This window comes from Scylla paramamosain, chromosome 24, assembly GCF_035594125.1.
Source record: "Scylla paramamosain isolate STU-SP2022 chromosome 24, ASM3559412v1, whole genome shotgun sequence".
Classification (NCBI taxonomy): domain Eukaryota; kingdom Metazoa; phylum Arthropoda; class Malacostraca; order Decapoda; family Portunidae; genus Scylla; species Scylla paramamosain.
Genome location: NC_087174.1, coordinates 12,418,328 through 12,430,676, shown reverse-complemented (window position 1 = coordinate 12,430,676; position 12,349 = coordinate 12,418,328). Strand labels below are relative to the sequence as shown.

The following is a 12,349-nucleotide window of genomic DNA, read 5'->3' as shown; positions in this document are numbered from 1 at the left end:
CTCTCTCTCTCTCTCTCTCTCTCTCTCTCTCTCTCTCTCTCTCTCTCTCTCTCTCTCTCTCTCTGTGTGTGTAATGGTCAGCTCATACAACATTATCCATTACCAATCCTCTTCCTCCTTTGCACTCCCACCGTACAAATACATTATGAAAGCCTTTCTTCTATTGTTGCCTTCCTTATTTCGCTCCAACGCCTCCGAAAAAAAAAAAAAAAGTTGAAGGTTCGTAGGAGGAGGAGGAGGAGAAGGAGGAGGAGGAGGAGGAGGAGGAGGAGGAGGAGGAGGAGGAGTCTACTGGAATACTGGTGTATGTTCTTAATTAGATAATAATGAAAAAAAAAAAAGACACCGGAACTTGCCGTGACCAGGATTCGAACCTGGGTTATTGCGGCCACAACGCAATGTACTAACCACTATACGATCACGGCTATCGGTTCATGGAGGGAAGATGGTGACAACTTTGTAAACCTATAACGGTGTAACTGTAATAGAAGCTCTTAGTTTTTTTTCTCAGCATATTTTCATGTTTTTGCATTGTCAGTAAAAAATGAAAATAGGAAAGAAAATCCGATTAATTATGTTTGTAACCTTTTATAATATTCTCAGTGAGTCTAAAGCATTTATGGATGAAAAAGCGACAACTTATAACTATAATAGAAGTTAGTATGGTTTTTCAAACGTTATTTAATGTTTCTTCATTGCCAGTAGGAAAGAAACACCCATGAGAACCAGACTGATCATGTTGGCATCCTTTGGAAAATAGTTATAAATCTTTTAAGTATGAAAACGATATCTCTTAACCGTTTTGTAAGATATTCGTGTTTTCAAGCTTGTTTTCATGTCTTTTTTGTCAGCAGAAAAAGAAGAAAAAAAAAAAGAAAAGAAAACCCATGAAAACCTGACCAGTAATATTTGTAACCACTGAGAATATTTCAAACGCGACCCCAGAATAAAAAAAAACATCAGTGCAAGTCATTTCAGGTTTCTGTAATACTAATGAGAGAGAGAAAAAAAAAACATGAAAACCTGACTAATCATATTTGTAACCATTAAGAATATATCAAGTGGGACTCCCAAACATGTCAAGATAAGCACCTCCAGGTTTCTCGTGCCTCCCCGCGTGTCACTCCCTCAGGCAGCGTACTGAGCTGAGCCGCTGCCACTTCCCTCACTCGCTCACCTGTCGCCGCGAGGGAGAAAATCCTCAGGTGGAATTAGGCCTTATCTGATACTTCGTTTGTGACTCGCGTGTGTATTAGTGATGATAATGAGGTAGATGTGTGAGAATGTGTGAGTCAGTCTCTCTCTCTCTCTCTCTCTCTCTCTCTCTCTCTCTCTCTCTCTCTCTCTCTCTCTCTCTCTCTCTCTCTCTCTCTCTCTCTCTCTCTCTCTCTCTCTCTCTCTCTCTCTCTCTGCCACGGGTCACCTGTCAACTTTCATTCATCAGTTTGAGGACAGATGGACATAAAGGTGGACGAGATAATGACAACTAAAGAATTAAATATGTACATGAATAAATAAACTACCTTATAGATAAATAGTATAATTTGAAGGCTGGCTAGCAAAGACACAAGGGACCAAAAGCTGTCGAAAAATAGTTAAAAGTTATACGTATCAAATACTTAAAACGCAAAACTATACACGGAAAGATATACAAACAAATAGCAGCAGAGAAATAGAGTACACACACACACACACACACACACACACACACACACACACACACACACACACACACACACACACACACACACACACACACACACACACACACACACACACACACACACAGAGAGAGAGAGAGAGAGAGAGAGAGAGAGAGAGAGAGAGAGAGAGAGAGAGAGAGAGAGAGAGAGAGAGAGAGAGAGAGAGAGAGAGAGAGAGAGAGAGAGAGAGAGAGAGAGAGAGAAATTTCATACTAACTAGCTGATTATCACGGGTAGTTAAGGCTTGGGAGAGATGTATTGATAAGCATATGGAAGTCCCAAGGTTACTAAGATGCCCTTCCTGATGGTAGTGGTGGTGGTGGTGGTGGGTCTTGTTAGGTGAAGACAAGTCCATATATGTTCCTCGGCGTGCTGGTGGTGGCGTAGTAGTGGTGGTGGTGGTGGTGGTGGTGGTGGTGATGCGAGGGCCGAGGTGTAGTGGTAAGGGTGGTGGTGGTGGTGGCACGTCACAGTTGTGTCAGACTCGGCAGGTGAACGTCACTTTTCTCCAGCAGTGTCTTGCTCTTTGTGTGTTTTTTGTCCCTGTGTGTGTTTATAAGTGATCTCATTCCTTCGCCGGTGTCTCCTGCAGGTGTGTGTGTGTGTGTTGGTGTCTGGAGGTGCGAAGTTTTTTCAACTTTAGTTTGATACATCTTCGTTCCCCCTTGGGTTTTGTTCTTGTGTTTGTTTATAACTGACTTCATTCCTTCGTCAGTGCCTCCTACAGGTTTTGGTGTCTACGGATGGAAAGCTTTTGAGAAAATTTTATATATTCTCGCGATTTTGTCCCTTAAGTGCGCGTTTTATTTATTTATTTTCTTTTTCCCTGTGACTTCAACCCCTCGTCAGCGCCTCCTGCAGTTGTATGTGTTTACTGCAGGTGTGAAGATATAATAACTTTGATATATTTTCGTTTCTGCTATGCGTTTTGTTTCTGTGTGTTTGTGTGTACTTATGCGCAAAGTAGGTGACTTCATTCCTTCGTCAGCGCTTCCTGCAGTCCTGTGTGTCGGTGTCTACTGTGTGAAGATCCTGGAAAAGTTTAAAATATTTTCGTGCCTTTTTCTTTCTTGTTCGTCTGTCGTTTCCATTTATTCTTAACAATCTCTTCTTTTCCTCTCTGGTGCATTTTATATTAATGAATCAATCTTTTCATCCTTTTCGCCTCTTCGTCTTCTACTTTCTCTCTTACTATTTTCTCGTATTTCTCTTCGTTAGGTATTCTTGGGAATCTTTTCCTTTTGTCGCCGCCTTTTTATTAATCTATCAATATTTTACTTTTCTTTCTCACTTTTCCTTGCACCTTCTGCCTTCCTATTGTCTCTCTTATTTATTTGTATATTTCTCCAGTTCCTTTTTTTATGCTAATTTACTTCATTTCATATATTTGTAGCATCATCGATCAATCTTTTCCGTATCAGCATTTTTCTCCACCATCATTTTCCTCGTGCCTCTTGTGTTTGCCTCTTTCTCCACTCACCTTGTTATTCCACATCATCGTATCCTTCACCTGCTCCTCTCCACTTCAACATTCTCTCTGGTAATCAACTTTCTCACATTGGAACACCCAGAGTTATTAATAGACACAGAGCGAACCCCACATACATAAATAGATACATAGATAAGGGAGGTAGAGAAAGCCTGCTGACACTTACACACACACACACACACACACACACACACACACACACACACACACACACACACACACACACACACACACACACACACACACACACACACACACACACTGCTGACGGCTCTTGTTCTTGTCAGCAGCATCAGTACGAACCGGAGATAATGTGTGTGTGTGTATGTGTGTGTGTGTGTGTGTGTGTGTGTGTGTGTGTGTGTGTGTGTGTGTGTGTGTGTGTGTGTGTGTGTGTGTGTGTGTGTTGGATTTCTCCTGATAGCCCTGAATTTATTTATATGCTTTTTTTTCAGTGTTTTCTATTGCCTTTTATGTCTCTGTCCGTCCGTCCGTTTGTCTGATCGTCCCTAGAGGTTTCGTGTGTGTGTGTGTGTGTGTGTGTGTGTGTGTGTGTGTGTGTGTGTGTGTGTGTGTGTGTGTGTGTGTGTGTGTGTGTGTGTGCGAGCGCCTTACTTTTCTTTCTGTGGTTATCTTATATCAGACATTCTCATTATCACACATAATCATAATATAACATCACAAAACAACGAAACTCTCTATTATTCTTTCTTCTTTTTATTTATTTTATTTTTTTTTATCAATATCTCCATTTTTATTTCCAAGTGGGAGTTTGTTTATTAATCCGAACTTACGAAAAAAGACACCAAATTGAATGTCTCTCAGAACTCACACAAGAGAGCGAACAACAATTAAGTCCCCGTAGAGAAGTTAATAAGAACCTCCATCTTCTTAAAATTGCTGTGAAAGTTCAGTTCGTCCTTTTTATGCAAATTCTGCGGGAGTGTGTCTTCTTATGGGTGGTTCTGGACAGGTGGGAAGCTCCTCAGGTGTGCTTATTTCTTCTCGTTAATTAATCACCTGTTTTGGTTTAGTAGAGAGACGGGGACAGGGAGAAACGCAGATGCAGAGAGAGAGAGAGAGAGAGAGAGAGAGAGAGAGAGAGAGAGAGAGAGAGAGAGAGAGAGAGAGAGAGAGAGAGAGAGAGAGAGAGAGAGAGAGATACTGTATGCTAGTAGTAGTTTATCTCTTGTTTGTGTTTGTATAGGCAGAGACAGGAAGGTAAACAGTAGTAATAGTAATAGTAGTAGTAGTACAATAGTATTATTCCAGACTATACACTTAAAAGCTCCTGGTGTGTACTTATCGAGTCGTCAGGAGGGGAAGTATAGCCCACATACAAAAAAGTAAATAAATGAATAAAAATAAATGAAAAAATAATAACGTAGGAGGAAGATAGGAAGAGTGGAATGAAGTGGAATGTGTTCATGCATTTGCTGTTGGTGGTGGTGGTGGTGCAGTTATTGTTGTTTTTGTTCTTGTCTCTGTTCTTGTCCTCCTCCTCCTCCTCTTCCTCCCTTCCAAATCACACCAGGCGGCCAGTGGAGGGTAACAAGGAGCGGTGGGTGAGGCGGAGGAGGTCAAGGCGAAGGAAAACAGACGGAAACATCACCAGTGAACCAAATGAGGCTGAATGTTGAGGAAGGCGCTGATAATGAAGTGAATTTAGATGAGCACAGAGCTGAGAGGCACCAGGAAGAGATTGATTATGTATGAAAGGTGTAGCAAGAAGAAGAAAGATAAGAATTCATGTTGGAAGTAAATTAAGTAAAAGAAATTATTTGTGAAGTTTGTTGTTAGTGTATTAGAACAGAAATTGAATGACAATGAAAGTAAAGACAAAAGACTGCAAAAAATAAATTTGGCGAAAAAAGGAGTATGAAAAAAATAGATAAAATACTGAGAACAAATGAAGAGTGTGGAATGTGGAAGATTGTGTATTAGAGTAGGACTTGGATGATAATGACAATAAGAAAAAATAAATAAAAACGAAAAAAATGGTGTGAAGAAAAAAAATCTGGTTAATAAAGAATGAGATAAAATATATAGTTGAAATATTAATAAAAATCATTTATCATTAAAAAAAAATGATTAGAATAGAAGTTGAATGATAAAATAAAAATAACAGGAAAATGATAATGGTGGTGATGGTGATAGTGAAGCTTAAGGTCATACCTCCTGCTTTTTCAACCCCACCACCACCATCACCACCACCACCAGCACAGTAATCAAAGGGAACACAGCAGCGCCCTTCTAATCAAGTGCTAATCACGGGGCCTCCTGTCTGGCGGTGTCGTGGGGGGCTAATGAGTGGCCAGCTTTGGATCACATGGCGGCGGGGGGCGCTGGGAGAAGGGGGCGGTCATGAGGTTATCTATCAGAGGTGAGAGGGGAGACTGAGGTGGATGGGGTGAAAGGAGAGGTGGACTGAGTTAAGGAGTGATGGTGCAGGTGAAGGGAAGAAGACAGTGAGGGCGCAGGTTTAATGGGTGGAGATAAGGTTGGGGAGGGAAGAAGAGGGGAAATAGGTGTGAAGGTAAGAGTGGAGGGAAGGACTGGATGTACTTGGTGGATATTGGGGTTCAAGAAGGGAGGGTCAGGCTGTGAAGAGTGGAGGGAAGGAGGGAGTTTCTGAAGTGGAGCTGAGATGGGAAACATGATGGGTCTTAAATGGGTGAATGGATGAATGGGATGTAAATGAGAGAGAGAGAGAGAGAGAGAGAGAGAGAGAGAGAGAGAGAGAGAGAGAGAGAGAGAGAGAGAGAGAGAGAGAGAGAGAGAGAGAGAGAGAGGTATAAGATGGAAATAGCGTCAGGTTAGCGAGGGTCAAATGAATTCCGAGGCATCTCTTCATAAGGATCGTGTTGGGATTTATTTTCCTGCTGCTAAAACTCAAACAGGCGCGAAACATTAGATACACAGGCAAGGCATAATTATTCGATCCCTTGGCCTCTAATTTCAACCTGTGTTAAATTCATAAAGAATTTATTTAATACATATAGCAATATAACAAAGTCGATAAAATGGAATATCCAAGAATTTGAACATTTACACAGTCATACTCTTCCCTTGAGTCCCAAAACATAAGCATTCAGTCTCTGAGCCTTTAATTTCTACTCTTGTTAAATTCCTAAAGAACTCATCCAATGCATACAACCAGAAGTCGATACGATAGAAACTTGAAGAACATGAACACTTACACAGACTTATCCTTTCCCCTTGAGACTCAGAAAACCAGCATTCAATCTCTTAACATAACCAGAAGTCGATAAAATATAAATCCCAATAATTCGATCCCTTAACTCAGGATTATTATTCCCCTCGAGATTCAGAACATAAGCATATTGCATACATCGTAAGTCAGTAAAATAGAAAAAAAAAACAAAAAAAAAAACAAAAGTTAAACCCTTAATCTTAACTAAATCTCTTATCTCTTTAAACCCTCAAAAATATATATCTAATGCATGCAATATAACCAGCAGTCAATAAGATACAACAGGACTAAATAATATTGAAATCTCCATTCTCTCTTTCACTTTAAATCAACACTAGTGAGAAATATATGTACGTTAATTACTTTTTTATACCTCGCTTGTTAGAACTCTTTATTATATTATCTTAAAGCACTTTCAACAGCCTTTTAAGGGAGTGTTTGTGGGAGGGTGAGGGTGTTGAAGTGGAGGGGGTGGAGGAAGAGGTGGAAGGGGTAACGATTGGTGGTGCAGGTGGAGGGAGGAAAGAAGAAGTGTAAAGGATGGAGGTAAGATGGAGGAAGGAAGAAGATGGGGTAATGAGTGGAGATAGAGCGAGGAGAGGGAGTGGACGTATTAGGTGGATAAGAAGGAGAAGGGAAGGATAGAAGGAGGGAGTGTGAGGTTATGAGGAGTGGAGGGAGGGAATGGAAAGGAGGAGGTAAAGGACATAAGAGGTGGAGATAGACGCGGATGGAATGGTGGAGGGAGGAAGATAAAGAGTGGAAGGGGTGTAAAAAGTGGAGATGGGAGGAAGAGTTGGAAGTGGAGGAGGAAATAATTGAAAGAAGACATGATTTTAGAGACGAAAATAAGAACAGAAGGAAGAAGATAGAAGATGGAAAGGAGAAGATGTAAGAGATAGAGGGAAAGAAGATGGAAAGAAGAAGATGTAAGAGATAGAGGGAAAAAAATGGAGGGGTAGGTGGAGAAAAGAAGATAGACGATACAAGAAGTGGAAAGAAAAAAAAACAGTGGAAGGAGGAAAATACGGTTAAAAAAGCAGAGAATACAAAAGATTGAGATAAAAACAGAAGAAACGAAAGAGATAAAAACAAGAGTGAAGGAAAGAAAAGATAAATAAGAGAATAAACGAAAGTAAAGAAGACACAGTAAACCAGAGTAAGGAACAAAGATTAGAACAGACGAAGAAGAAAGAAGACAAACAACAGACCAGACCAAGAAACACCAAACTCATCTAACCTCACAAGTTACGATCAGTTTGCACACAATCGCATGAGTTAGAGGCGCATCTGACAAGGCGAGGCGGGGAGTGCTCGCTACCCACTACTGCCTATATTTTACTCGGGTTAATGACCTTGTTTAATGATGTTGTGACCACCAGCCTCGTTTATCAGGCGGCCGAGGACTGCTGCTACTGGTGGTGGTGGTGGTGGTGGTGGTGGTGGGTGCAGTAGTAGTGTGGACAGGAATGTGTGCTAATGGTGTGGAGAAGAGGCCAGATATGATGTGGATGGTGGTGGATGGTGTTGGTGGAGAGAGGGATGATTTGTGGCATAGTGCTGTAATTGGTAGTTGGAGTGTCCGGGAGATTGAGGTTGAGGTAGAGAGAAGGAGAGAGTTAAGGACAGAGAGGTGAAAATGCTATGGAGGAAAGGAGGAATTGATAAGACCAGGGAGTAAGGAAGAGGGAGTGTTTTGAGAGAGTTTAGAGTTCAGAAAGGTGGAAAGAAGGTAGCAGTTTCAAGGAGGGAGGGAAAAATGCCATAGACGAAGGTAAAGTAACAAAACCAGGAAGGGAGAATTAAGGAGATAACAAGGTAGAGAAAGATATCATAGAGGGAGGGGGTAGAGAATGAGGGAGAAAGATTAAAAAGACCACGGCATGATGAAGGAAGTTAACAAGATCATTGAGGAAGGACCAGGGAGTGTTTAGAATTAAGGAGACATGTAGATCAAACCTTCAAATCTATCCTGAGTACAAGAATATATTTCCTGAGGTACATGTTACAATTGTCTCTCTTTATTCCAGGTAAGTTTGGTCCCTCCAGTCACCTTTGTACTTCCCTTCCTCTTCGCCAGGTAAGGGAAAGAAATGACAAGACTGTTTTTTATTCTTCCTTTCCTTCGTTCTTTCTTACATTCGTTTCCCTTTCCGATGATTCCTTGGTTAATTTTATCTTTTTTAACTTTATTTCTTATTCTTCCTTCTTACTATTCTTGTATTTTTGTGTATCTAGTAATTATATTTACTAATGCGTTTTTAGTCTCACTGCGTACATATAGGGAAGAGGAAGAAAGATATTACAAGTGAGAGAGGAGGAGGAGGAGGAGGAGGAGGAGAAGTAGGGGGAGGAGGAAGAAAGGAGGAGGAGGAGGAGGAGGAGGTGGAAATGGTGGAGGAGGAGCAAGAGAGGAGAATAAGGAGAAGGCGATGAATAAGTCGAAAATGGTATTGGTGGAGGAGGAGAGAGAAAAGGAGGAGGAAAAGAAAGTTGCATAACAAACGATCACAGAAATAAACCACGGGCATCTTGAGCGAGGAGGAAAAAAACAACGGAATGATAACAATTGAATTTATGGGGTATGATTTGAGGCGAGAGTGGGAGAAGACAATTAAGTGAAGCAAGGGAGGAGGAAAGGAAGAGGAAAGGTCATACCGTGATGGAGGAGGTGAGAAAGGTCGTGCAGGTCATGATGAGGGTGAAGCCGTCCTGACCTTCTCTTTTCCCTCCCTTCCTCCCTCCCTCCCTCCTTTTTTCTCTTCTTTTCCTTCCTCCTCCTCTCCCTCCCTTCCTTTCTGTTTTCTTTCTTTTCTTCCTCCTCTCCCATCCTTTATTGCTCTATATTCTGTCTCCTTCCCATCTGTTTTCTGATTGCTTTTCTTCCTTCTCCCTCTCTTTCGTCCCGGTACTCTTATCTCTTCTTTTTATTGCTCTGCTTTTTTCTCTTTTTTTTAATATCTTTCCTCCCTTCTTTTCATCTTTCTTTATCTTTTTATGTCCCTTCATCTTCCTCCTGATCTCTCTCTCTCTCTCTCTCTCTCTCTCTCTCTCTCTCTCTCTCTCTCTCTCTCTCTCTCTCTCTCTCTCTCTCTCTCTCTCTCTCTCTCTCTCTCTCTCTCTCTCCATTTTTATCTCCTCTCTTTGTTGTGGTCTCTTCTCTCCCTATCTTTCTCCACCTTTATCATCACTGGACCTCTTTCCTTATTTTTTCATAATTCTTCCTTCTCTTTCCTTTATTATGCCTTCTTCTCCCCTTCATGATTTTCCTACCTCTCTCTCCCTCTCGCCCACTCAGCCCCTCCCTCATAATCACAGCCTATGCCATTGTGGAAGATATTCGAATCGCAGGCTAATCGTGAGAGTATTGCTATCCATTACCCATCATCACGTTGGCGTTCAAGGGGAGGTCTTTGTGCACCCTGGGAATAAAGAACGAGGTTATACTGAAGCCAGGTAATGCGTGACCCAGTAATTATAACCACCTGGCCAAGAACACGCGGCGATTATGTGTTGCTGTTTTTAAATAAGGGTGTGTTGTGGTTTTTCTAAGTGTGTGTGTTGAGGAATAGTGGAGGAGATGCGTTAGTTATGGAGATTAAGGGAAAATGTATTGGTTATTGAAAGGAAGGTGGAAGTAATGGGTGTCTAAAGTATGTACTGTAGAAATCTTGTTAATCTCTCGCTAGAAACTTAAGAGAAACGCCTTAAAAAATTCGTGTCACTTCAGTTAAAGCCTTTAGAATGTAGTGGAGATCCGGCGCAGAAGTGTTTCAGAAAATGGACCGGAGCGCGTATTTTGAAACACTGCTATCTCACCACGGCTTTCCTCTCTCACCACGATTATTTTGAAACCCCCACAGAGATGATTAGCCCGGGTTTTCAAGTGTATTTCTTCTGTTAATAATGTAGAAATCATACTGATCTGTCACTAGAACTGTAAAAACCCCTTAAAAACCCGCATCACTTTAACTAAAACCTTTTGAATGTAGCGGATGTTTGGCGCGGCGGTGTTTCAGAATATGGACTCAGACAGGTGATGAGGGACGTGAGAACAGAATTATGGATGAACTTCGTCTATTTATGTCTTTTCTGCCCTTTTCTCGTCGCCTTTGTTGCTGAGGTGAAGGATGGAGTGAGAGAGGGGAGTGTGAGGGTTGGGAGAGAGAGGTAGAGGTAGAGGGAGAGGAAATATTAGATGATGATGCAGGAAGTGAGCAATAGGAAGGAAAGGTTTAATGTGAGAAGTGGTGGTAAGAGAAATGTTTTATAATTAACGACTGGAAGAGGGGAAGAGAAAAATGTGGGAAACAGTTGAGTGAAGGAAGGAAATATGAGAGGAGCTCTTTGTGTGTGTGTATGAGAGAGAGAGAGAGAGAGAGAGAGAGAGAGAGAGAGAGAGAGAGAGAGAGAGAGAGAGAGAGAGAGAGAGAGAGAGAGAATGTTCATGGATCCCTCCAAAACACACACACATACACACACACACACACACACACACACACACACACACACACACACACACACACACACACACACACACACACACACACACACACACACACACACACACACACACACACACACAACACCAGATTTTGTTTCTTTATTTCATCTATGGAAAAACTTAATTTTTGGGGGGATGCATGGAGGAATGGTCGGAGGATGAGGAGAAAGGAGGAGGAGGAGGAGGAGGAGGAGGAAGAGGAGGAGGAGGAGGAGGAGGAGGAGGAGGAGGAGGAGGAGGAGGAGGAGGAGGAGGAGGAGGAGGGATTAGCGCACAACTCTTATAATGCAGGAAGAAAAAAGATGTTGGGGTGAAATGTGATAAAATAGATTAAATATTGGAGGAGGAGGAGGAGGAGGAGGAGGAGGAGGAGGAGGAGGAGGAGGAGGAGGAGGAGGAGCACCAAGAAGTGGAGAATTATGTTAAGAGATTGCAAGAAAATAAAAGAAACTGTCTGGTGAAATATGATGAATGAGGTAAAACTTTTTTTTTTTAATACTGGAGGAGAAGATGAGGAAAGGAGAAGGGTGAGATGGTGGTGGTGGTGGTGGTGGTGGTGGTGGTGGTGGTGGTGGTGGTGGTGATGATGATGATGATGATGGTATTGGTGGTAAAAGAGGCGAAGTGATGACAAATAAACAACGAAATTTAGAAGAGAGAGAGAGAGAGAGAGAGAGAGAGAGAGAGAGAGAGAGAGAGAGAGAGAGAGAGAGAGAGAGAGAGAGAGAGAGAGAGAGAGAGAGAGAGAGTATATTTACATTCTCCTTAGCTTAATTTCACCATTTATATAAAAAAAAATACAACAAATTTCTTAACCCTTTTCTTCTCCCTCGATAAAATTGTGGGTTCATTTTCCTATCTCCTCCTCCTCCTCCTCCTCCTCCTCCTCCTCCTCCTCCTCCTCTCCGCTTCCTGACCTTATAAGGATTAGGCTCAAAGAGAAAAGAAGAGAAACGCTATACTTCGTGACGCTTGAGGAAGAGTTCATGATATATGAGGAGGAGGAGGAAGAGGAGGAGGAGGAAGAGGAAGTGGAGGAGGAGAAGGAGGAGGAGGAGGAGAATAAGTAGTATTGGATTTATGATAACACAAAGAAGGATAGATAGAATTAACGACTATTGTTTGTGTTGTGGCTTGGGAGAGAGAGAGAGAGAGAGAGAGAGAGAGAGAGAGAGAGAGAGAGAGAGAGAGAGAGAGAGAGAGAGAGAGAGAGAGAGAGGATGTGTAAAATGTAGTAGTATAATGTTTATTTTTTATTTATTTATTTATTTATATTTTTTCTTGTAACGAGATGAGAAAACAATTTGGCAAACACTTTTCCTCCTCCTCCTCCTCCTCCTCCTCCTCCTCCTCCTCCTCCTCCTCCTCCTCCTCCTCCTCTCCGTATTGTGCATCGCCAACATCCGACTCTGTGGAATGTGAAATTTATCGGCTTATCC

At 41.8% G+C, this 12,349-nt stretch overlaps 1 non-coding gene across 1 annotated transcript; it reads right to left on the bottom strand.

The window, feature by feature from the left end:
- Positions 1–353: 353 nt before the first annotated feature.
- Trnah-gug (transfer RNA histidin (anticodon GUG)) lies at positions 354–425 on the bottom strand. Its single transcript has one exon. It is a non-coding gene; the product is annotated as a tRNA-His (tRNA).
- Positions 426–12,349: the final 11,924 nt, after the last annotated feature.